This window comes from Acipenser ruthenus, chromosome 22 (genome assembly GCF_902713425.1).
Source record: "Acipenser ruthenus chromosome 22, fAciRut3.2 maternal haplotype, whole genome shotgun sequence".
NCBI classification, from domain to species: Eukaryota; Metazoa; Chordata; class Actinopteri; order Acipenseriformes; family Acipenseridae; genus Acipenser; species Acipenser ruthenus.
This window is the reverse complement of record NC_081210.1, coordinates 31,026,969-31,054,502: the sequence shown is the minus strand read 5'-3', so window position 1 is coordinate 31,054,502 and position 27,534 is coordinate 31,026,969. Positions and strand designations below refer to the sequence as shown.

Sequence of the window (27,534 nt, the reverse complement as noted above, 5' to 3'; positions counted from 1 at the left end):
CTGTGTATTTAGTTTTTAGACTAAATGTTTTCAACTTCAATAGACAAAGTGTTTGTTGATGAGTCGCATGCATGACCGATAGTCTGGACTTCATTCCGTGACTTTACTGTAATTGAACTCATCCTTGTTAATTCAGTTCATTGGTTATCCAGTTATTTGTTATTTATATTATTACATCCATGGCCGGCAGATGCCCAAGTTTAATATGTGTGTATCACAGTAATAACATAGTAACTACAATGGGAAATCAAATTGTATTAAACATGATCCTCCTGTAGACGGATCTGCATCATATTGTATTAAACATGATCCTCCTGTAGACGGATCTGCATCATATTGTATTAAACATGATCCTCCTGTAGACGTATCTGCATCATATTGTATTAAACATGATCCTCCTGTAGACGGATCTGCATCATATTGTATTAAACATGATCCTCCTGTAGACGGATCTGCATCATATTGTATTAAACATGATCCTCCTGTAGACAGATCTGCATCATATTGTATTAAACATGATCCTCCTGTAGACGGATCTGCATTGTTATTCCTACTACTGATTTACTATTACACACATCTGGGGTAATTAAACCCCCATGTATTCCAATTGAACTATAACTGAATCAGATTGCAATTGAAGAGTCTCAATCATATAGGCCTGCTATAAAAATGAGCTTCCTTGTGCTTGTAAATGGTCTGTGTGCAGGAAGGCGTAAAAGCGTTTTTAAAGACAGATTGATTATTCTGTATAAACACTTAGGCCACCCGGAGTGTAATCCCAGCCTACACTGTATCTCAGAGTAAGAGTACGCAAACCAGGAAACGTGTGTTTTTCCATCCAGTTCCTTTCATCCTTCGTGTTTGAACTGTGTTAGCTGTGACACGAATGCATTTCTGTTTCTCCCACTCCACACCTTCTGCACGAACAGAGGTATCAAAACTATCACCTGCAACATTAAATATCCTAATTAAACCAAACTGTCATTTTCATGAGGACTCTTTAAATGCCTTTGTTTCTAAATGGTAAGTATGGGCTTTAAACAAGCCTGGCCGCGTGCGTCTGTATCATTAAAATAACAAATGCATCTGCTTAGAACCGCGAGGGTCAATCGCCATTAGCAAACATCAATGGAGGTCGTTCCATCTCTCCAAGCAATTACTTCCCACTCAAGCCACTTCTTATTCATTTGCCTTTCTGCGATTAAATTGTCCATCAAATTCTGGTTATGCCAAAAGAACACTTAAAACCTGCTTTTATTACTCTGCTTGATACAATTAACCTCCTAACTCACCTGTGAAGCTGCAAGATGTTCAGCACTTAGGAAAACTTGGTCAGTCGAATACAGCGAGGGAAGAAACCAGTCAGTACAGTACCTTAAAAAAGAGGCATCACTTTACATAAAGAGCCTTTTGATTGCATTTAATCACACTTTAATAGCACAGTAATTGCATTGATGGTGGAGTTGTCACAATGCAAGCTCTGTTAAATCATCAAATGAAACAATGCATTGCATTTAAACATGGGCTTGTGTATTTGGAAACACTTCATATTGAGTGTGTCTAATTACATAGTCATTACTTATTAAATACAGGTGTACTTACACATAATTACAATGTACTTAATATGTACATATTTGTTCTCAATATAACCCTAACCCTACCTCTTTTCTGATATAATTGTGTACTTACATATATTGTGCAAAAATATTTCCACATTAAGTGCATTGTAACTATGCCTAATCACATTGTAACTGTGTGTAAGTGCACATGCATTTACTAACGACTCTGTAAATACACAGTGATTAGAGACACTGCATGTAAAGTGTTAGCGAGTATTGACAGTGCAATGTGCTTATCATGTTATATTGTTTGTAATTGCAGTTTGCAGTTCATGATTTCAGCTTAACGTGTTTGAATCATTCATCTTTTATTTTCAATACTGCCCTGAGCTTTCAACTGGTGTGAGGCATATTCATACTTTTCTTTTAAAACGTTGCATCTGTTGCATTTTCCGTACTGAGCATCGTACATTGAAATGAGCTGGATAAACTTTAGTTTCAAGCCGTCGAGTTATAACAATGCAATGTGCAAACTGAAAGTCCATGGCACGCTGCAGCACAGGACCCGGCCACAGGACTCATTGTTTACAGCTTGCTCTTTCTTCATCCTCACTTAGTTCTATGGAATGTCTTGTGGGATGTTCAAATAGTCATTTGTAATGACAGCATAAGGGTTTTTTTAAAAGGGTTTGAGATGCGTGAAGTGTCTAATGCTTTTCAATCAAAAAGTATTCTGTAGCTCTGGAGAAGACACCCCTCTAGTGCAATATTTAATTGGGTAACCGGCTGGAAACGAAGCAGTTCTGAGGCTGTGTGGTCCAGTGGTTAAAGAGAAGGGCTTACAATCAGGAGGTCCCCGGTTCAAATCCCACCTCAGCCACTGACTCATTGTGTGACACTGTGCAAGTCACTTAACCTCCTTGTGCTCCGTCTTTCGGGTGAGACGTAGTTGTAAGTGACAGTGCAGCTGATGCATAGTTCACACACACTAGTCTCTGTAAGTTGCCTTGGATAAAGGCGTCTGCTAAATAAACAAATAATAATAATAATAATGTGGATGGCATGGAGTGTGAAAATGGAAAAGGGATTTTCTTGTCACAGGTAGTTAGGTGGTCTGAAGATGGCACTGTCTCTAAATGCACACGTAAGCCTTGAAGCAACTGTCACACCAATGTAACTCCCCTTTGAAATGGAGCACCGATGGCTTATTAAGAGGATCTCTTGCCTGTGGCCACAGCACTTAAAGACTGCCATGGATGGATTCATTTCAGCATGTCTTAAACTTGTTCTGCCTTGCCAGTAGAAACCAAGTGACGAGGAACACTTCCAGCTGCTTCAAGGTATTGCTTCATATACTCAGGCTAAGAGGATTTCAAAATGCCTCAGACTGAACTCTATCAGCCAAGGGTGACTGATTTACCCGTCTGTGCCTCATCCCGGAGTGGAGCAGCGGGTGGGCTCCATTTAAATGGTGTGCCGTCTGGAAATGTTTTCACAGTCAACCTCACTAACACTAATAGTCCGGAATGATGTTCACGCAACCAAACACTGATACGGCTGTAACTGTTCGGATGGTTAAAAAAAATAAAACACAAGAGCACATTTCACGTTGTTTATCAGTGTCACCAGAACTGCAAGATGCAATGAGATCTGTCTGTGTGCTGTCTCTGTGGATTCTACTCTCAGCAGTACCAGGACAATAACAGCCTTATGCAGCAGGTTTGTTTTTATTTGAAACGCTGCACTTGTACCTTCTACACAGAAATGCACGTTTCTTATCAGCTGTTCAATGCCATTGATCAATATTTGTTCAGGATGTAAATTATTTAGCAAGTTACAAATCACACTGCATTTAGATATACGATGGTGACTCAAAGAAAGCAAAGAGCCAGGAAAAGCTCCTGCACTGCATGATCACAAGGTCAATCATCTGGAACATCATCAAACAGTAGCACTTCCCATTAGTCTAGGCAAAGGGAATTGCACACATATACAGTGTATATACATACATGAGTAACATGTAGTACAAATGCAAGTTCAGGACGTTGGAACATGCCATTGAACATTTTATTTGCCACTGGAAACAGATTTACAAGAAGCTAGACACGTCACACACATACAAACTGTGCAGTGACATGCCAATAGACTTTATTATGACTACTGAACAAAAAAATTCAATTTCTGTGTTCTTTTGTGAGTAGTGCTGTACCGAGTATTCTTTCATTGAAAACGCGTATCATGTTTTCAGCCTCTAAAGACTGAGTGCATTATAGTCTTTTCCCATAAAGCGCTTTTGTTAGTGCAAAGTTTTGTAATGTTTAGTATGCCCAAGTGTCCCTTTACCCAGGAGATGGAAGCAATGCAGGACTGGAATGCTGATGAAGGGAGTTAGGCTAAACTACCACAGCAGGGATGAAATAAAGTTAGGGGAGTGAAAATGACTTTAATACATTGCGGGTCGATCTACAAAGTCACAAAAACCTACGAAAAATCAAGATAGGAAAGAAAAAACAATCATACATAGAGATATATAAATATCTAAATAAACATATGCATATACATAACCCTGGTTGTTTTGATATTATATATATGAAAGGAGGCATAACTGTCGTGTACAAAAATGTACACTAAAGGGTTAAATGATTAGGATATATATATATATAGATAGATAGATAGATAGATAGATAGATAGATAGATAGATAGATAGATAGATATATTCATGGCTCTCTTTTCCCCTCTGTACCATCCTACAAAAATACATTTATTTCACCCATGACTAATGTGTAAGAGATTCTTGCAACATTTTTCATATATGATATATTTTTTCAATAACATTGAAAATTGTAAAACATTTTAAAATTAAAAACTTTTACAATTTTAAAAATTTTAACAAATTTTATAACATAAAATTCCGAGCAACAATTGTCCATCTTACCTTCCAGAGTTTTTTTTGCAGTGCTCGCAGGTGAAATGAGGTGCCCAGGGTTTGTCTTGATCCCTGACAGGCATGCCAAAATATGCCTTGTAGGCCTCACACATCTTAGCAGATGCTTCCACGGAGTACTTTTTCGCTCTTGTCTTGGTAAATTGGCCGCAGACATAGCAAAATGTGTCTGCCGGATGCTTGCAGCCTCTTGATGCCATCTCAGAAAAATGCAGATATGTATCCACTTAGGCAGCTGGAACTAAACTGAACTGGTGGGCTTAAGGCCCCTGTATTTATACTACTATTTATATTACTTGAAAGTTCTAGAAAGTTCTAGAAGTTACTCCAAGTTTACTCAGCACTGAATCTATCTGGAATGTTCTGGAAAATAGGCAAATTTCAAAATATCACTGTCCTGGTCACAAAAGCAAAGTTTGTGGGGAATAATAGCCATTTTCTATACTTTTGAGGCATAAGCAATTAGGAAATAACACTTACTACCCAGGAACCAAAAAAAAAAAAAAAATTGTTACACAGTGTTATTTATGCAGAGTAATCGAAAACAAAGCCTGAGGTCCCAGGAAGTCTCAAAAGCTTGCTATTATTGTGATAATGTATTCAATTTATTTAATAAAGCCTTGAATGTCATTTCAGAAGGATTGTATTCCAGAAAAAGGGATTTTTCAGATGGTTCAGTCTGCAGCATATAATATACCAGACTCTGCTACAGTATAACCCACACCATCGCAAGCACATACGAGTGTTGTGAGCCGTGAAGTCGCTGTGCGGGTCAGAACATACTGGATTTCCTGGTTCAGTTATCTCTGCTATTCAATGTACCCGTCCTCAATCTGTATACCTCGCGATCCCTTTAATATCAACATTGCTGAGGACACATAGAAATCTGTTCTACGGATAAGCACGTCAGTGACAGCTTGCTGTGTCTCATCATTTCTGGCAGTACAGAAAGCCAGGGAAGGTGAGAGATTTTAACTGGACCTCAAGTCAAGCACACACAGAAAGCAACAGCTCATTAGAGACACTGTGAAGAAATGAGTGCTCTTCACATAAAACCAGCTCTGAAATCCAGTAGGAGAGGGGAAAGCTGCAGCGTATGATTATCAGTGGACTGAACGCTGGGCATGCGTGTTCACAAATGAAGGTCGTTCAGCTGCAGCAGGTGGGAGGCAAGGTTATAATTGCTACATTTGAGGCACTTTAATGGTAAAGGCAGGGAGGAAAAAACAACCTTACTTAGGCAATCCCAGCAGAGCAGTCTTTACTGTCTGTAGAACTGAACTTCTCTGCTGAAAATCATCTAGAACTACAAGACACTCCAACGTGCTCAGTTTAGAATCTTACATGCAATTCAAGATGCTTAAAATAATACTAATAATAATAATAATGAAGAAAACAAATACAAATAAAGAATAGAGCTATCTTCCCCTTATAAGAACTGTAAACAGAAGCTGGAAATGAGCTCCAGTGGTCTAAGAACAGTAACATGATGAAGGGACGTGATTTTATTTGAATGTATTGCTGTGTCTCGGCTCATAGAGGTGCAGAGCTCTCTGCTTCTACACTGGCAATTCATCACAGCGCGAGCTGGTCCCCCCAGACCCTCAAATAAACCTACTCCTTCTATCACCAGGACTCTGATCGCACTGGCAGTCTGTGACTTTCCTGTGTGCAACGTGTTTAAAAAGGATCCTGAGCATGTCCCTGGGGTCACTGTGGGGTGGAAGGCATGTTCCTGGGATCAGTGTGGGGTGGAAGGCATGTTCCTGGGGTCACTGTGGGGTGGAAGGCATGTTCCTGGGATCAGTGTGGGGTGGAAGGCATGTTCCTGGGATCAGTGTGGGGTGGAAGGCATGTTCCTGGGATCAGTGTGGGGTGGAAGGCATGTTCCTGGGATCAGTGTGGGGTGGAAGGCATGTACCTGGGATCAGTATGGGGTGGAAGTTGGAAGGCATGTTCCTGAGGTCAGTGTGGGGTGGAAGGCATGTTCCTGGGATCAGTGTGGGGTGGAAGGCATGTACCTGGGATCAGTGTGGGGTGGAAGGCATGTTCCTGGGATCAGTGTGGGGTGGAAGGCATGTTCCTGGGATCAGTGTGGGGTGGAAGGCATGTACCTGGGATCAGTATGGGGTGGAAGTTGGAAGGCATGTTCCTGGGGTCAGTGTGGGGTGGAAGGCATGTTCCTGGGGTCACTGTGGGGTGGAAGGCATGTTCCTGGGATCAGTGTGGGGTGGAAGGCATGTTCCTGGGATCAGTGTGGAGTGGAAGGCATGTTCCTGAGATCAGTGTGGGGTGGAAGGCATGTTCCTGGGATCAGTGTGGGGTGGAAGGCATGTTCCTGGGATCAGTGTGGGGTGGAAGGCATGTTCCTGGGATCAGTGTGGGGTGGAAGGCATGTTCCTGGGATCAGTGTGGGGTGGAAGGCATGTTCCTGGGATCAGTGTGGGGTGGAAGGCATGTTCCTGGGATCAGTGTGGGGTGGAAGGCATGTTCCTGGGATCAGTGTGGGGTGGAAGGTGGAAGGCATGTTCCTGGGGTCAGGGATTTGTAGAGTTTGTTGAAAACAGAAGTCATGATACACAAATCACCGCTAAGAAAACCAACCGAGAGATTAAAACAAAAAAAAAAACGAATTGCAAAATTAAAAAAAACACAGATACAGCCCTAAATGCCATTAAGTGCAGTACAATCACTGCTGCATAAGCAGGTTTTACCTGTTTTTTTAATACATGTAATTTCACAGCACATTAAAGTGTAGCATTTCATAAATACCAATACAGGAGGTATTAGGATTTTGCAAATGCGATTAGTTCAGTAGTTGTTGGAAGGTCACACAGGCTGCTGCTATAACAGGAAATGTTTAACGAAATGAGCTGAAGTTAGTTTTAAGAGGGCCACCACTTCACACAGTGCATGCCTGTCATACAGTATGAGCAGCTGCTATACACAGCACCTGCAATGCTGCACTGCTGCCGTGGCTCAGCAGTGCTCAGTGTTGCACCAGCACTCTGTGTAACACACATCGTATTTCTGGACTTCTGGAAGGAAAACCTGTCTGTTCAAAGATGCACGGCTCTCAAACGCCACACCAATGTCATTAATAAAGAAATGCTATTGTACCGCTGAAAAATGCTTTTATAAAAAAAGAGCTGGTCTAGATCCCAGTACCGAGAACGACCAGGACAGCTTTCAGTTTCAGCTCCTTCTGGAAAACCACATTACCAGGAAGCTGCGCCCTGGCTGTACTGAATAAACAATTGCAATCTATAACAGAGCTTGATATTGATGTCATTCAGCCCTCTGAAATCATATTTGTGTCTTCATTGAGAATGACTGCTAGTCATATCTACTTCTTTTAGTATTTCTACAAATTCTACCAGTGAGCTTTTAACAGTTATACTGTAAAGACCCTTATAAATGTTTCCCAAGGTGAAAGCATAGCAAAGTGTGATGAAGCATATTGAAAGTATGGTAAAGCATTGTGAAGAATAGCGAGGTATGGCAAAGCATATTAATAAGCATGAGAAACCAGCAGGGTAAACTCTGGTACATGCATAGTATAACCATGGGGAAAAGCATGGGAAACCTGCAAAAAAACCCATGGAAAAATACAGTGTTAAACTTTTGTAAGGGGAATGCAATAGATCTGTCACCAAGCCTTGCTCTGTGCTGCTGGCAGACACTCAAAGGCACTGGCTGTCCCAGGCTGGGGGAGCCTTGATGAACTTTAAAGTGGAGGGCAACGTTTTCTGCATGGATGTCGAATTCTTGTCTTTGTGCTTAACAAAGCAGAGGTACTAAAGCTAATAAATAGCAGGAGGTTTTGCACAGCAAAATGCAGCTTTTATTTATTCAGACATATCAGTGTGTAAAGGGCTGTCTATTGATTGAATCAACCCAAAGATGGATCAAAGAGGTTAAAAACACACACGGTCTGGGTTTAAGAGCTTGTTCAATGACATGCCCGGCGGATTTTTAAAATCTTTTTTTTTTTTTTTTTTTTGTGTGGTGCTTAAAATAAGTTTCATTAGTATGTGAAGTGCGCCTGTGCTCTGCTGATAAAACGACTCTAATAGCATGAAGGCGTTTTATTATCCAGCAGGAGGTTTCGCATTATAAATGCAAGTGCTCCCTTGTTCAAAACAACCCCAAGGGACCCGGCACCTCTAAAAAGACAGGAAAGACACAGAGGAAACTTTGTCTCACATTTCAACATGCTGCAGCTTTTACAGCTCTGTAAAGGTTAGCAGATCAGTACGGAATGGAGATCATGCCAAACACATGTTCCCTGTTGTTGTCTGGGGAGAATTAGCAATGATAGGAGGGAGGCATTCCATATATGGGATTGGAAGGACAAGTAAAAATAGTTCCTGGAATACTGGTGCAAGCCCCAGCAAGGATCGACAGAAAACCCTTGGATTTTACATGCAGTCCGCCGTGTAGTGAACACCTCAAACGGTAAGGCACAAAGCTTTCTTCTTCGTATGCCTTCTGGACAGGGGAAGAAGTTCTTGTATGGTTTTTAATTGAACTGATTTGGGAGTCATTAGCTTTGTGAACTGTGCTACTGTGTCTGTCTCTGTATGCATGCAGATCTGAAGGCAGGCAGAGCCCCCGTGGTGTGGTGAATATTTAAAACAGCTTTTAGAAATCAGTGGGAGCCTCTTTCAGGGTCACGCGAGGTGAGCCTTGGCGTGGGTGTGTAGATACCTGAGCTCCTTACTGTGTGGCAGGAGGAATTACTAAGCTAGTACAGTCCGTTACAATCTGACAAGAAAGTGTTGTACCCAAATGAGGGCTTGGATGAGGATAATGTGCCTCACTCACACAGTTTTTTAAAGGACTGTTTTTATATAGAACTGAACTTATATTAAACGGTGGTGCTTTGTGACAAAAATGAGAATAAACTAAAAAAAACACTAAAGCATTTGAAAAGCAGAATCATTGCAAAATGGATTAAATGAATGAAAATGTGACGTTCCTTAAAACAGTCCTTGTAGTTTTGTGATGTGGGCCCGCTACAGCAGTGTGTGTACTGCAGCGTAGAAAGAGTCTGTAACAAGCTGGGTCCCTCGTGGAGTGCAATCTACAGGCTGCTTTTATGCTGAGACTCTCTGCACAATTCATCACTGTAAACAGTAATCTTCTCTGGCAATGTGAAACACGCGCCACTCTTCCCATTTGCCTGCGTTGTACAATTTAACAATTACTACAGTTGGGTCCCAAAAGCCTTTTAAATGTTTCTGAAGAGATAATTTGTGTAAATATACTTTGGAATCCCTTGATCATGTAGCCCTGTCAGGACTGTAATGCAATGTACTGAATCTGGCAATGCTAACACCATTGGATCTTTATCTTAAGAGCCTGTACCAATACATTACTGACAATGCAAGGCCTGTATGAATCTTGATCATGCTCCTGTACTGTACTGTACTATACTACACAGACATGCTCCTGTACTTTACTGTACTACACAGACATGCTCCTGTACTGTACTGTACTGCACAGACATCCTCCTGTACTGTACATGCTCATGTGCTCAAGGGCTTCTTTTCAAAATCAGTCTTATTAGTCTTATTAATCTGTGTTTCTTCTGCCTTGCTGCAGCATTATCATTAATTTAATACAATGTGCCCATCGCTAGCCACTACAACTTTAATATTGAAGGTTATGTTGATAGGATTGGATGTAGACGATATTCAATGCTCTTGTAACAGACTTCCTTATCTTAAACACAGACGGACCCTGAGCAGAATTTAGTGAGGTGTTTTGTTTGGTTAGTGTCCGTGATTAAAGCTGAATAACTACACTGACACTGACAAAGGGACCCTTTGTGATGTTCTGTGTTTCTAAAAGAACACAGCAGTAAATGAAGTGGAGATAGACTTAGGACAGAGGGAAGGAGACACGTCTTCACACAGAGAGTGGTGAGGGGATGGAATGGGTTACCTAGTCATGTTGATGAAGGAGACACTTCTTATATATTGATGAAGGAGACACCTCTAAAATACTTGGCAACTGTAGCATTGCCTCATTTCTCAACAAAGAGAAGCACACAGAACACATCAAACACAGCAGCGTCTTGACTAAGCACACATTTTCTGAAAGGTTAAGTTCTATGCGTGCCAGCAGTTTGCAGAATTCCCCAATAAGAACCCTTTTTTTCTTTGCTACAAACCCCAAAATATGAAGTACATACCTGCTGCTGTATGCCAGAAGAAATTAATTCTTCTATCTGCTTTTGTATAGTGTGAGAGCTGTGGCACACGTTCCCTGTAGTGTGCATGAGTTTACACAAGAACATACATTTTTAAAAGATATTTTGCGGTCAGGAAGGATTGCACATCTGATTTGTAGGGATGTTAAGGGGGTGTGAAATGGAAGCAATTTTGAAGTTTTTTGTTTTCATTTCCAGGTTAGGGGGAATGAATCCAGACCAGGATCGGAGCCTGGTATCAGTTTAGACAGGGAAGTGAGTTTAATCTCTCCGGAGTTCCTCGCTGGGTATCTTCAATCTCTCTCTCCAGAGCAGACCAAATCTAGTCACAGTATTCTGGAACATCGGTTACATTCTGTCTGGGGTTTAACGCTAAAATCAGAATCCCTTGTTATAAAGCAAACTTCAAAACCTCTCGACAACTCAACTCAGCTCTTCACAGCTTAATCTTAAACTGCGTGTTTAAACAAATGATGCACAACGTTTAAGAGATCTTTCACTGGGGTGCTTTTCAAAACAACAGCCCACATTACTAATTCATCAAGTAAGGATGCATGAAAATGAAGTGTGCAATTAAAAAAAAAAGAAATCCTTTTTTGACTGCGATTCTTTCCAGGTTGTTTTCCGGTTCTGCAGTATTACTCGTGACTGTGCAGCAGTAATTGTGTCTTCAAAACCTCCTAACACCGGTTATGCTATTACTGTATCTCCCTGGTCAGCCTTTAATTACTCAGCAACTCATTTCATGCTTTAAAAACAGCTGCTAATTTGCTAACCAAATTGAACACTCTTATAACATGCCGTGGAAGATTCCAGCAATCTAATTATATAATACAATTCAAAGATGCCAGAGTGCATTATCACACGATAACCCTAACCCTAACCCTAACCTAACCCAATCCCTAAAAACTAACCCTACCTAAGCCTAACCCTTTTCTGATACAGTTGTGTACTTACATATATCATGCATGACAATACCATTGTAACTATACTATGTAAATACACAGTAATTAGAGGCATGACATGTAAAGTGTTATCAAGGTTAATTATTTAATTGACTAATCTTCAAACTCTCAGCTATAAAGCATCATCTTCATGAAGCCCAGTTCAACACAGTGTTAGTAAGACACTGTCACACAGCAGCACTCCTCTGAAATACAGTGTAGTGTGGGCTGCTGTGAGATACAGTGAACTCTGAAATACAGTGTAGTGTGGGCTGATCTGAGATACAGTGCACTCTGAAATACAGTGTAGTGTGGGCTGCTGTGAGATACAGTGCACTCTGAAATACAGTGTAGTGTGGGCTGCTGTGAGATACAGTGCACTCTGAAATACAGTGTAGTGTGGGCTGCTGTGAGATACAGTACACTCTGAAATACAGTGTAGTGTGGGCTGCTGTGAGATACAGTGCACTCTGAAATACAGTGTAGTGTGGGCTGCTGTGAGATACAGTGCATTGAAATACAGTGTAGTGTGGGCTGCTGTGACATACAGTGCTCTGAAATACAGTGTAGTGTGGGCTGCTGTGAGATACAGTGCATTGAAATACAGTGTAGTGTGGGCTGCTGTGACATACAGTGCTCTGAAATACAGTGTAGTGTGGGCTGCTGTGAGATACAGTACACTCTGAAATACAGTGTAGTGTGGGCTGCTGTGAGATACAGTGCACTCTGAAATACAGTGTAGTGTGGGCTGCTGTGAGATACAGTGCATTGAAATACAGTGTAGTGTGGGCTGCTGTGACATACAGTGCATTGAAATACAGTGTAGTGTGGGCTGCTGTGACATACAGTGCTCTGAAATACAGTGTAGTGTGGGCTGCTGTGAGATACAGTGCATTGAAATACAGTGTAGTGTGGGCTGCTGTGAGATACAGTGCATTGAAATACAGTGTAGTGTGGGCTGCTGTGAGATACAGTACACTCTGAAATACAGTGTAGTGTGGGCTGCTGTGAGATACAGTGCATTGAAATACAGTGTAGTGTGGGCTGCTGTGAGATACAGTGCACTGAAATACAGTGTAGTGTGGGCTGCTGTGAGATACAGTGCACTCTGAAATACAGTGTAGTGTGGGCTGCTGTGACATACAGTGCTCTGAAATACAGTGTAGTGTGGGCTGCTGTGACATACAGTGCTCTGAAATACAGTGTAGTGTGGGCTGCTGTGAGATACAGTGCTCTGAAATACAGTGTAGTGTGGGCTGCTGTGAGATACAGTGCTCTGAAATACAGTGTAGTGTGGGCTGCTGTGAAATACAGTGCTCTGAAATACAGTGTAGTGTGGGCTGCTGTGAAATACAGTGCTCTGAAATACAGTGTAGTGTGGGCTGCTGTGAGATACAGTGCATTGAAATACAGTGTAGTGTGGGCTGCTGTGAGATACAGTGCATTGAAATACAGTGTAGTGTGGGCTGCTGTGAGATACAGTACACTCTGAAATACAGTGTAGTGTGGGCTGCTGTGAGATACAGTGCATTGAAATACAGTGTAGTGTGGGCTGCTGTGAGATACAGTACACTCTGCTTCTTACCCACTCAAGGTCAGAGAAAAGGCCAGGTACTATGAACTGCTGTGGGTGTATATTAGAGGTGTGCTACTCGTATTCTCTGATTCATTTCCTTTAAGAAATGAGAAGTTGTTAGGTATTAATTAAATGCTGATATACATAGCAGCATCCTAAACAACAATGCATTTGAGCTAGAGAAGCTGCTTTATGTACCCTATTATATAAAAAAAAAAAAAAAAGCTGTGCCTTTAAATCATTTCAATCAATGTTTACAACCTCTTGAGGGACCGAAGCTGTCAATTTGCCAACTTCAAGGCAGCCGTAGATGCTCTCCACTAATTCTCTTTGCCCTCCCCCTCTCTCCCCCCTTCTCACTCTCTCTCCTCTTTATGCTCTCTCTTCTTTGGATTTCAAATCATGATCCTTTCTGCTGCAAAGAAAACTCCCCCTCCTCCGGGCTCTGAGATGTTAATGTAGTCTAACACTGACAGTGCTGCTTTTCCCTGCCTGAGATCCAGTCCCAAATAAACAAAGAGACACACGAAGAACTGAAGCATGTGGGGGAGAGGAAGGTAGCTGCCTTTGCAAAAACAAACCATGTTGATGCTCCGCTGTCACCTCACTGCTTCCCTCATATTCACATTTGGGGAGTAAGAAGGAGACGCACACATTGGATTTCTTATCATATAGGATGCTCACGGCTCTCTTCTCTCTGGCTGAATCCGGGGAAAGGACTAATGTACTTTCTTAGGGTGAAAGATACCAACCTAAGAACCAGCTCTGAGCCACTGGAGGCATGATATCCTAACTGATCTCGCCCCATGGAATGCAACCTGCTTGTGGATTGGAGCCTCCCAATATTTGTACTGTAAAGAAAACCGAAACTGCTTCTCTTCATTTTTATGTATGTCTTTTTCTTTTTTTTTTTTTTTTTTTTTGTTGAGTTGCACGGAGCGGTGATTTTTGGCATCTGAAAAAGAGGTAGGAAAACTCATTTCTTTTGACATTGGGTGTTGTCATGTACTGTACACAGCTGCGAGTTCAGAGAGGAGAAGTAAGCGATGCGTCCGGGTGCATCTCTGTTTAAGTGGAAGATTTAAGCAGGCTGGTACAGTATGCAGCTTTGATTGAACAGAGTCTGATCTTGATGCGTTGTCAGTTATTGCTGAATTAATGATGTCATATTATTAACAGCATACTGACTTGGTACTGTGCATCGGGTTTATGCTCTTCCACACAGCATTGATCTAAAACTTTCCTCTATTACTGGCATGCAAGTTTCACATCATGCTTTCGAGGGTGTTTGCTTGTTAATACTCAGTGTCAGCTGGTGGGGGTTGTCCTTGTTGTCGTGGATTAACAGAGGAGTTTGTGAGGATTGCAAACTCTTCATGAGTGTCTCTTGTAAGCCTTTTGCCTTTATTGTATAAAAGTAGTTTTGTTATTAACAAGTAGGGACTCAGCTTTAATCAACCACAACATCGGTGCCATACTGTTTTCTTTTTTCCCTCCAATTAGGAATTCAAGAATATTTCTTGAACCTGATTTCAATTCAGATTGGGCTGCCACAGCTGCTTTAATCAGTCTCAATGACAATCTAGAACCACTAGGGCATCCCTCATTCAAGTTCTTAGCAAACCAGGAAGGATGATCGTACTGTAGATCAATTTATTTTCAGAATAAGTAATAATAATTATACTCGAGCCAATGAAAACAGAAAAGGGTTAGGGTTGTATCATGCAAAAAGATTTCCACATTCAGTGCATTGTAACTATGCATAATAACATTGTAATGATGTGTAAGTACACATGTATTTACTAAGTAAGTACAATGTAAATACACAATAATTAAAGAGCCTTAATGTAAAGTTCTAGCCAGTAGCCCCTGTGTTATTACCCTGTACTGTGGCAACATTGGATCAGATTGTACATGTTTTTAGTATGATGATGGCTTGGCATGTTTGTAAAAGCATTCATTTGTCTGGAATGTCCTGCTATGTCTAGTTGTTTGATTGAACAGCGCCATGGACTAAATTATACTGTCAATAAAGCACTGCTGGATTTGTTGATTAAATTAACCATTACGTTTTAGAATGTTGGCAACTATTATTATTATTAGTAGTAGTAGTAGTAGTAGCAGTAGCAGTAGCAGTAGCAGTAGCAGTAGCAGTAGCAGTAGTTGTGTATATTTCACATAACATATTTCACACCACATGCTTTATTTCAGTTGCATTTCTAGATGATTAAAAGCTTCGCCACTCTGTGCAAACGAGGCTTCCTCAGTAACTGTTGTTTAGATTTCGAATACATTCAGACGAAGCTGCTAGATTTATGAGTTTGTGCTTCCAGGTCAGGTGAATCAAAGATGAGATGAAGGAGATTGCTCGTCACTGACAATGAAACATCTGTCTGCAGCTCACTGTCAATAAAGAACAGTCCTTGCAAAACCCAGACGTTTACTGTCAATAAAATAGTCTCTGGGCCACCGGCAGTGTAAGTATTAAAAGCACTTTAGTTTCAAGGTTCTTCCAAGCTGTCTGTCACTGACATTGGTGTGTAGAAACACTGAAGCATGTGGCCAAGCAGCACCAGTCCTGAAACGAAAGTATGATGGTATACTTCACTAACGTTTTATATCGTCAGTCTATTATACAGTATGTAAGTGCCTGTGTGTTCTGTAACGCCTGTGCTAAACACATGTGTGGGATCAACAGCGTAGTACAGAGCGAAACAAACCAACAAAAACCATCCAGATTTGATTCATGTCAAATTGGAAAAGACTGGAAAAGAGTCTAAAAGAAGCACTGGCTTAAAATAAATCCCAGCAGGGACAGACTTAGCTTGCTTGCTCGTCTTCTGAAGAAGAGATTAGCACTGTCTTCTGTACGGGTTCCCTGGAACTTAAAAGACTGGAAGGGGGGCTGCAACTGCAGATAAAGCCAGAGGGGAAAAAAAGGGAGCTTGCAAGAGTCTGGATGTCCAAAAAGGATCTTAGCAAAGGCTGGATAAACAGATGCTATCAGAACCCTGTCATTGAAAGCTGTTGCAATCCAATCCTATAATAATCAAGGGGGTAAGGATAATGTCAGTGTGGTCAGTTAGCCACACACGCAATCTAGAAGCTTTGCAATCAAAACCCAGTAATGCATGCGAAACCTGTACAGTATGCAAGTTATCCACTGATGCAGGCATTTGTCATCTTATGGGTAGTATAACATTCGTTACTCCAAACAGTTATTGGCATGAGCATTTTATTTATTTTTCAGTATGGAGCAAAAGTCAAAACAAGACATCAGAACTCACAAATAGACAATTGATTTAGGGGTTTGCAAGCAGCTGTAGTGTTGGGGTACGAAGCTTTATCCTTTAGTTCTGTATAGTATGTAAAAGCCTGTGAACAACCCTGATACTCTTCTTCTGCACAGATTTAAAACCAGCCCACACGTAATGCAATGATGTGAGTGCCCTGGCAGGGTTTGGTAAGAGCGTCTCTATCTGAAAGAAAGCAAAGCTGCAAAGGGGGATGCAAGCTTCAGAAATCCGCCAGCTATTCCATTTCTGTAACCGAACCAGTCAGATGCTCCTCAGATTTCTCTAAGCAGCTGGGGATGAGTCAGGCTGTTTTGCACAGGGGTTAAGACGCTCGCTTGGGTTAAGATGCCCCCAGCCTCCGCCCTGTTACATCGGTGACCCGGATCTCATATGCGGGCTATAGCCTATCACCGAGGTTAAAGGGGGGCAGTGTGGAGTGGTGCACTGCCGTTACGGCTTCTAACCCAGTCTCACGTGGAAAATGAGACAAAATAACATTCACCAGTGAGAAAACTCAGCTGGGCTGAATGGGATAAATTACCAAGAATATAGGGGTTTCAGTTTCAGGGTAACCTGCCAATTATGTATCCCAATTGCTACCTAATTGTGTTTATTTAAAGGGTTGTTTAGAAAGTTGGTGCCAAATGCCGCCCACAATGAGCAATGACATGTACTTGGCAGAATTAAACTGGTCTCCTTTTAAACTGGGTTGAATTCTATTAAATAGGAATCGGGGCCAGAAGTGCTGAAGCCTAGCGATTCTTGAACCCCAATTCCTGTAATTGCTTTTGAAGCACAGAGAGCTGGTAAGTCCAAACGAATCTCCAGTAAGGATGAGTCAAATACATTTAAACAAGACTTCCATATTCAGCAGCAACCCAAGCTGAATTAATATGATAACCTCTCAAACTTGAAAGGAATGCCTTCAGAGTCAAATTCAATGCTGAGGAATGCCATGCTATGAAGATCTGAGGGGTTTCGGGGTGTCTTGAACACAGTCTGTGTTTGTATGATCGCTCCTGGTGAATACATCAGTCGCTGCTACAGCAGGTGCTCTAGTGGTTTGGGGGAAGCGTGTGCATCATCCAGTGAATGGGTTCAAGCTGAACATCTGCATGTGCAACAGAAATACAGACGCACCATTTTTAATTTGCCGATCCGATCTCCCTGATGTCTCCTAGAATTGAGCTGAGTGATGCCCTTCGTAATCTAGCAGCTGTAAGCACATTCTGGAAACTTGAACATCTTGTGATTTATATATGAGATTTAACTGGGCTTACACAGGGATTGATTTTTTTGTATTGCTAAGAGCTTTGTTTCCATACTCACTGTCATGTGTGTGGACCTCGGGTTTGGTGTTGTGCAAAAGTGCTGGCAAATAGGGGCTGCAGACGATTCATCAGACAGTTGTCAAGTCATTTTATCAATCATGCAGTATTTGAAGGTACATCTTTTTTACGTACTAGAGTGACTAATGGTCTTGAAAAACAAGAGTATCAATAAGGATCAATTCAAATGCACACCAAGCATGAAATGAGGAACAGGGCAATAATTCCTATGCCATGTGAAAAGCAATGTAAAAAATAGCCTTACTGGTGCACACTCCCTCATGGTGTGTGTGCATGTGTGTGCATGTGCATTTTTATACCTGCTCAACATTCTTAATTATTATTATTATTATTTATTTCTTAGCAGACGCCCTTATCCAGGGCGACTTACAATTGTTACAAGATATCACATTATTTTTACATACAATTACCCATTTATACAGTTGGGTTTTTACTGGAGCAATCTAGGTAAAGTACCTTGCTCAAGGGTACAGCAGCAGTGTCCCATACCAGGGATTGAACCCACAACCCTCCGGTCAAGAGTCCAGAGCCCTAATCACTACGCCACACTGCTGCCCAGATGTAAACTCTTCTTTTACAGTTAGAGATATGTGGGTTCTTATTCTCAAGCTGCTATCAGTTCAGCAGCAATCTGAATGGCTTAAGAAATGAAATGAGCCTGGGATCTGAATTCATTCATCATTGGATTTCCGTCGACACACGAGAGCCTGAATTCCTTATATAACAAATGCAACACAAGCGCCGCTGCCTCGCTATTAAACGCACAATAACACCTTGTATCATCGTATGCAGATTTGCACCGCTGTGGTTCTGTGAGGCAGGCGCTTGGCAAGCTGAAGATAATATTTAAATCAGGCACTAAGTGTAATTAAGTGTCACCCTTTAGCATAGCTGTCCTCTCTGACAATATCACACACCATGATTTACGATGTGACAAACAGGGGCACATCTGTGCTTCTGAAATGCATATTTTCATTGGTGCTGGTTTCAGTAAAGCTGCGTTGGGAAGGTGGGGGTGCACAACAGTCTGCACCGCACGTTTGAGTTAGTATAGAGACACTCAAAGATAAACACGCGTTCGGTCACACACTGCTGCTCGAGACACATACCAACACTCCTCTTCTACACTCTCTTACACTTTCCTGATCCGGTATAATGTGTATGACTCTGATCTGAGAGCAAGTTGCTATACTATCTAAATATGCTGTATGTATATGTATATTCTATATTCTGAACTGCTGAATTGGAGGGGAAGATACCCAATTTGGCCTGACCACATGGCCAGTGGTGCAGCATGAAAAAGCACCTGTCTGAGTGTGCTTGAGTTTGAGAAGCAAAGCCATCAGTGCCCTCTCTAAGGACTGATTCCTGTTAGCAGAAAGCACTTAAACACAGTTGTGTGATTCCTGTTGACTGCATCCCAGAGCGTCAGACTACCCCAGTTACAGTACATGTGCATTCAAACAGACTCTTCAGATATTCATACACTATGATGTGTGCATGTTTGGAATTTGTTATATACATATACATCTACATTGGAACCCCAAATTGTGCTGCACAGTGCAGTTTTGCAGTGCTGGCTGCACAGTGGAGTTTCGCAGTGCAGTTTCACAGTGCAGTTTCACAGTGCAGTTTCACAGTGCTGGCTGCACAGTGCAGTTTCGCAATGCAGTTTCGCAGTGCAGTTTCGCAGTGCTGGCTGCACAGTGCAGTTTCGCAGTGCAGTTTCACAGTGCTGGCTGCAGAGTGCAGTTTCGCAGTGCTGGCTGCACAGTGGAGTTTCGCAGTGCAGTTTCACAGTGCTGGCTGCACAGTGCAGTTTCGCAATGCAGTTTCACAGTGCAGTTTCACAGTGCTGGCTGCACAGTGCAGTTTCGCAGTGCAGTTTCGCAGTGCTGGCTGCACAGTGCAGTTTTGAAGTGCTGGCTCCACAGTGCAGTTTTGCGGTGCAGTGTAGAAGGTGGTTTATTGGATTGCACTGTATAATTGTCCAGAAACATTTTTCTTCTAATTATTATCTGACTTTGCCTTCCCCCCGGCTTCTCTCAGCCTCGTAACCCCCAGGGTTCCAGATAGGCAGGATGAACTCAGTCACTTGAAGTAGCTTTGCTGCTAAGAGATTGATTTTTACTGAGAACATGCATGTCTCTTGGCAGATCCATAAAGAATACACTCTTAAAAATTGAGGTTTTGTTTGATGTACCATGGTGGAAAATCCACTGATTGTTAATGAAAACTTGTTTCCTGGTTCAATTACCCCTCCCCACCCCCCACACACACACCTCTCCCCTGTCTCTTATTTTTTAAATGGTCAGTGCATGATTGATTTGAAAAACATTATGCACAGAACTGTATGTTAAGCTCAGCTGGGTGCTGTTATTTTTAAAGATAGAATGGACTTTTAGGTATTGGTGGGGGCTGTTCCATTGACTTTTAGCAGAGGGATCCTCTTAGCAGAAAGCTTATTTGTTTTAATCAGTTTCAGTTAGCAAACAAGGACCTACACTGTCCCTCCCTTATAAAACATTCCCATAATAAAAGAAACGTGTAATAAAGCATAGAGAAAGCATGGTAAAGCATAGCTAAGCACTGTAAAGCACTGAGAGCTATGATCAAGCATATTTAAAAATGTGGTAAACTACAGTAAATGCATGGCATGATCATGAGGAAAGCATGGTAAAAGTGCACAAATACCGTGCAAATATACCGTGGTACACTTTTATATAAGGGCTTCTAGGATGGTTTGTCAAAGTTCTGCTCAATTCCAGTAGGACCTCTGTGACACCCTTAGAAAACTGTGCTCTGGTATCTTCAGAAATCCCAGCGAGTGAAACAGCTTCTTCATCGTCCTTTACAAATTATTAATAATCATCATCTAGCTGGAGGCTTGTGCTCTCAGTCTCGCATTCAGCACCTGTATAAATATAGCTATCAGACCTTCCTGTCAGAGGCAGTGTGATTTCTCCTGGGAATAAACCACATCGGTAGGCTATAAAGAGATTGCTGTGATTGCTGCCCCCCCCCCCCCCCGTCCCGTCCCAGGGGAGATCCCGGGATAATGGATTGTACACTTCACACCGTGGTACACTTACTGAAGAATTACTTTAACCATCGCTCCCAAGATTTATTCAAATCCAATTCAAAGCAGACCTGGTGGATGCTGACAGCAGAAAGATACAATGGAGTTCATATGCAGGCCTGAGGTACTGAACTGCATGAAAAGAGAGATGAAGGATCTACCTGGACTAAAAGGCATGTTTAATAAACAATGCATTGCATTATAACCAAACCATCTCTACAGAGGAAATTAAACAAGATGAGAGACTTGTGATTATAGTGCCACCCAGTCCATCCACGGCAGAGAAAGGATATGAGATACAGATGCCTGCGCTTGCCTCGTCTTTCTCTTTGAACCCGATATCCTGCATAAAAGATTGAAAGTGGAGACGCTCAACCAAACTTTAATATATCGTGTTGCTGCAAATACTGTTTTGTTTTCTTTTGCTATAAAAAATACACAGTACATATTACAAGGACAGCAGTTCCACCTCTTTGATAGCAGGTGGCATACAGTCTTAGATGCCAAAGGGATGCGTTCTTAAGCCTCCTGCACACTAGCTGATTCTGTGCTATAAGACACAGAGCTTTTGGTGGGACTGTCTGGTGTGCGCCGGTCCCTGATGAAATCCACCATGCGGTAGAGGGTGCTCAGCCCCGTCTGGACCTGCTACATCTCTACCATTGAGTCAGGTTTGACAGTCACACTGCAGGCAGTCTGGTGTTGATTGCATTTCATAGACCAGTCTTTTGTCATTATTTGATTTTGTTTTAGGGAAATCAAGTGTGAATCCGTAATTACCATCAAAACCAGCAACTATGTTACAAGAATACTTCATTTTTGGTGAAATCCCCAAATGTTCCACCCCCCAGTCTATTGAGGAGTAGGGTTCTAGAAGGCGGTTGTGTTGCACACACTTCGAAGGGATGTGTTTCTGATCAGAATGTTCCACGCCCAGTCTATTGAGGAGTAGGGTTCTAGAAGGCGGTTGTGTTGCACACACTTCGAAGGGATGTGTTTCTGATCAGAATGTTCCACGCCCAGTCCAATGAGGAGTAGAGTTCTAGAAGGCGGTTGTGTTGCACACACTTCGAAGGGATGTGTTTCTGATCAGAATGGCAGCCATGCATCGTTAGAAGGGAGTCCCTCCTTGGTAAAGCATTGGAAATTGTAAAAAGCCTCTTCGATGAGTGGTGTCCTTGAATTCATGCGCTAACATATACATTGTGAAGACCTCTATATACACATTGTATACAGCAGTTAACACGCAGAGCTTGATTGTGGAAAGCCAATCCATTAGCTCTGAAGTCGTATGTTTTTACTGACCTACTTGTGTCTAGTTAATCGCATTGTCTTTATAGGATAAGAATTCTGGTAAAGCACCCTGAACACAGATTGTGCACCAGCGAGGACTTGGGATTGTGTTTGCAGGTGATTAAAGCCCTTTCCACATTTGCTCCTCTCTGGTATTCTGCCCAGGGATTCGAGGATTAATTATGACTTTAGCATGCTCTCTAGATGGAACACGGCTGTACACACGTACCATGTATACCTTATTGGGAAAATAATGCCTTTGTACAGCTGATTTGGTTTTTCTGCAGCATTTCAGTTGTGATGTCTTACTGTATATTATTTACTGTAGCAATTCTTTTTACAATATATCAGTCTGAAAGAGGCACAACCAGTGTGCAGCAACACCTGCTGCTAATTTCAAGGAAACCCTGGAATCTTGGGTATCATTGAGATGATTGATGTATCTGCTCAGCAGGAGAAAAGGTGGAGGTGACACTGGGAATATACACTGAGCACAACCTCAGTGAAAAGAACCTGAATCACTAATTGAGGCACCTGAGACTATTCTGCAAATAGTTGTGTATTTTCTTACCGTCTGTAGAGCACCTTTCTGAAATCTCCAGCATTTAGGATGGGATTTGAGGTGAGATGCTGAAAGGATCCGGAGGAGGAGGAGGAGGAGGAGGAGGATGAGAACCTTACTGAATCCTGCAGATACAAAGCAACACTGGCATGTGCTTACACAACTTGCGCTAACCTTCTGTTGAAGTTGGAATAAAAAACAAAAGAGACCTTTGTTAAGATCCTGCTCAATGTAATTACTGGCGTGTGAGATTGGTGTTTTCAGGGTAGGAAGGGAGCTCTGTTAAGATCCTGCTCAGTGTAATTACTGGCGTGTGAGATTGGTGTTTTCAGGGTAGGAAAGGAGCTCTGTTAAGATCCTGCTCAATGTAATTACTGGCGTGTGAGATTGGTGTTTTCAGGGTAGGAAGGGAGCTCTGTTAAGATCCTCTCCGATGTGATTGCTGGTAAACGCTGCTGTGTGTCCTCGGGCTTACATTATAGCTTGTTCTGTACAGGTGGAGTGTTCCTCCTGAATAATATCATTCAAAAAGGAATATGCAAATGTGAATGGGTGCAAAGGTGTGATCATGTACAACAGGAAGCTGAAGGAGGGATCAGCAATGTGTGAGCACAGGAATTATACAGGCTGTATAATCAATCACAGCGCCTGGGAGCTCCCATTGCAGTCATCAGTATTAAACAGAATGAAGGTTGAGTGTGGGACTTTCTAAAGCCTGAAACACAATACTGGCACATCAGCGTAGTCTGTGTATTCTAAACTTTAAAAAAATATATCTTTTCAAAATGTTGAAACATGAACCAAGGAGTTAACTCGTTCACAATGCCAAGTGGAAGAAGCCCGGTTTTGAAAACGTGATTAGAATTGTCTCAGCAAATTGACCAGGATTGATTTGCTGTGCTTTTTTCAGTGTGTGTTTTTATTAATTGCAAAGCCCTGACTAAATGTTTTCTCCTCAACTAGATTGAAGTACATTTGATTTAGGATAAAGAAGAAAAACAATTGAAATTACCTGTCTAGTTTTTTTTTTTTTTTCTCACTGCGCTGAAAACAAACGAACATGCTAAGTAATGCAAGGTTTGTCTCCAGCTGTTGGACTGGACAAGGTAATTTGTACAGTCTGATGTATAGAGCTGTCTTTTACTGAGCTATCCCCTATTCCACTCTGCAAAGCAAGCTCTGCTAATGATGTTTCGAGAGCTGAATGGACTTCAATGCTAGGAGCTGGACAAGTACTCTAGTATTTACAGAGCAAGCAAAGAGGCGTGGAAATGCTGCTGTCACGGGACTATCAGGACTCGTCTTATAGATAGTGGAGGAAATGTATTATATTGTTGCAATTACACTACATTGTATCTGCTTCTAGACTGGGGGATCTATTAAGATGATCTGATTAATGCCCGATATTATAAGCTGCCAATACAAATGTCTCTAATTACACCGTAATTACATTGTAATAAATAGTAATTACACAATGGAACAACATGCTAGTTACACAATGCAACATGTTCCTAGCATCTTTTGAAGATGTGTCTTGTGTATTTAACTGTAATTACTATGTTACTGCACATGTCATTACACTATCCATACCATGTACTTAGACATACTTCATGTAGAGAGTTTCCTAATCTTTGTCCTGTATGGTTTTTATTTTTTTTTTAGCAGACACACATGCCTTTTTTCCAATCTGGGACACATCACGTCTTTATGTGAAGATAGAATTTGTTTTCGGTTCACGTGTCCTGTTCTGGACATGTTCTTGCTCTGAAATGACCTTGCTGCTGCTGCTGCATTCTGTGAGGCGTCTAGCCTAGACCATAAACCTTTTGTCAGAACATAAAAAAGGGTTATCGCTCAGCGGGTTCATTTTGAACTTGACTGGTGCATGGAATTCCACCTTCTCTCCCCCAATAACATTGCCATCTGCTGTGAACATTCATTCTCAGCTCTCCCACTGCTTTTAACAATTGGAAAGTCCGGTAATGCTCCAGGGGTGAGCGCTGCGGAGCATGCAAATCCTGACAAATGAGCATCGTGACCTCATTTAGCGTTTTCACTTCCAATCATGCTGTTCAGGAGTTCAGATATATATTCTGTATATATATATATATATATATATATATATATATATATATGCAAAACCTAATCATCTCAAAATGAGCATGAAATGTGGGAGGAGGGGGAGTTTTAATTGAAAAATATTGTGCTACCACACTCTGTCATCTCATATAAACAACTGCACATGTACACACAGTGAACAATCCCACATATTTAATTGCGTTATTATATTAACTTGAGACGTGTAAAGATCAGATCACTGTGTCACTAATGAAACCTGGCTGAAATGGGTTGATACCAAAATGATCAGGGGTCTTCTGTAGCCTTTCATTTAGGGTATTTTCAGTTTTATTTAAACTCCAGTCCTATATTTCATTCTGGTTCACTGGTTTCCCATCAGCGCAGACAGCAAGTTCCGGTGACACGCCACTAGTTATTAACCCACATTTCTTAAGACACATTTCTTAAGCCACATTTCTTAAGACACATTTCTTAAGCCACATTTCTTAAGCCACATTTCTTAAGCCACATTTATTAAGACACATTTCTTAAGCCACATTTGTTTTATTGCTTGAGGCTTTTCTGAAGAGTGAAGCATTTACCACCAGTCGTCATGATAGCCGTTCTTGCAGCAAAGGGAGATTAATATCTGTTGAAAAGTCTTTGGCACAGTAATGCACTCCCCCTGGTCTTTTTCATTACTTGCAAGATGTAGAAACATATGTAGTAAGATAATTACACCATTGTTATCAGCGGCATAATCAAAGAAGGGCAGAAGAGTGATGTGACAGTAGGTACTCCTGGGAATCTGAAACCGAAACCCCTTGAATTAGGGTGTAGAGAGACAGCTGCTCACAGTGCTTTATACTGTCAGGGCTGTTTGTCAGCATGTTTGCATGAAGGATGACTACACCGGGATAAAACAAGCGCCAATTCCCTCGCCTGGATTCCTTTCTGGTGGAGATCTGGACAAAACCAAAAATGTGCAAAATGAGAGGGCACTTTCATTCACAAGACACACAGGTCAGGAGCTGACGACACACTACAACCCCAACCAGACCCCCACTCTCCTGTGTGCAGCTCAGGAGCACCTGGGTGGGGACAATCAGACATTAAATAATACACAGTCATACATACATTAAGCACAGAAAACACACCAGACAGAAACAGTCATAACCCAACCAATGAGAACGAACACACTCAGTCCACAGTCCAGGGGCCACGCCACGCCTTTACAGTATTTTCTAAAAGCTTGCAATGACTTTTAAAAGCAATGTATTTTGCTACAGTATTGTTATTGCTGCGGCATATGGACGGGTAGCATGGGGGTGTAATGTCTGTATCTAGGACATAACTGTCCTGGGGATACACAGGTGACTTTATTTTTCCAATAACAGTGTTCAATATTTGATCATCATTTCTCTTTTATGTTGAGCCCCCAAAGCAGCACATGCTGGCTGGGTTTCATTGAGCTGGCGTTTCCAGGAACGACACGACACCTGAAGTGTGTTCCTCCTCCTGGCTTTCTCTCCGGTGGAAATAACGAGTGACCTAACAAGATCTGAGTGTGATGAGGTCAGGGCCGGCCTTGGCATGCCGTCTGTACCCTCCTCCGCTGAGCAAGGTGTCAGCAGGCTTCATTTGGCATCGCTGTTTACACCGCTGCCAGGTTCTGCTCAGCACAGACTGCTGAATTCAAAACAAGAAAAAAAATCCCAATTCAGCCAAGTTCCTGTTTTCATGGGCTGCAAGACTGCGACTGAATAAAGGGAAGCACTTTCCATCTAACTGGAATAGTTAGGAAGAATGGAAACTGATAAAAAAAAAAAAAACTCCAACCGAGAACCATACAGACAGCATGCAGTCGGATATTAACAGTGCAAAATGAATTAGCGAAATGTGGATGATTAAAAGCTCCAGTGTCTGCAGATCTGTAATAATCAAATCCACCATGGAGTAATGCTTTCAGTTTATAGGTTGTGTGCATGCCACATGATGCTCCAATGGAATATCGGAACATGCATCTGTAAAAGGAAGACTGGCATTGGATCTGTATGCAGAATGTTCAACAGCTACCCACATTCAAAACTTTACCTGAGCACCCAAAATAAAACAAGAATACAGTATGTAATCAGGCTAATTATTCCCATGAGCTACATTCCTTTCTGAGGCCCTTATGCTTTCCATTCAGCAGCTTGCAGCTGTTGCTGCCAATTAATGTAACAGGATAATTGGAGATCTGCAGTGAAAAAAAAAGAAGTGATACAGTGTAGTTTTATTTCCTAATTATATCCAGTCAAACATTCCTTCGATTTGGCATGGCAGGACACAATTTTGATATTATCTCTTGGGGGTTTAACCATCATTTTAGATATTTGTAGCTGTGCTGAGTCATGATGTCAAGTTTTAACTTGCATATTGAATAGAGCCCTTTCTTTGTTTTATGATCTGTTTGTTAAAGAAGTGACTGGGGTTTGAAATCCATGGTCAGCAGTGTTACCTGTTCAAAGAGATGCTGCTGTTTACACATTGGCTGCGTCTATAATACTGGCTCATGTGTAGCCAAGACAAGGGCTTCCTTGACAAAGATAAGATCATTCAACAATGTGAAAATTGAGCATGTGAGAAAAGAGACGGCAAGCGTTAGGGAATCACT

General features: G+C 41.7%; 1 protein-coding gene across 2 annotated transcripts in view; it reads left to right on the top strand.

The window, feature by feature from the left end:
* The first annotated feature begins 8,850 nt into the window (after nucleotides 1-8,850).
* Nucleotides 8,851-27,534, top strand: part of LOC117973632 (delta-sarcoglycan-like) — a 101,624-nt gene continuing 82,940 nt past the window's right edge. The window contains exon 1 of one of the 2 annotated variants that reach the window (XM_058996545.1): nucleotides 8,851-8,962. The gene's annotated coding sequence lies outside the window, so the exon portion shown is untranslated. Of the gene's footprint in view, nucleotides 8,963-14,186; nucleotides 14,208-27,534 lie in introns of those variants that run through there. The other variant, XM_058996546.1, reaches the window with a different exon arrangement.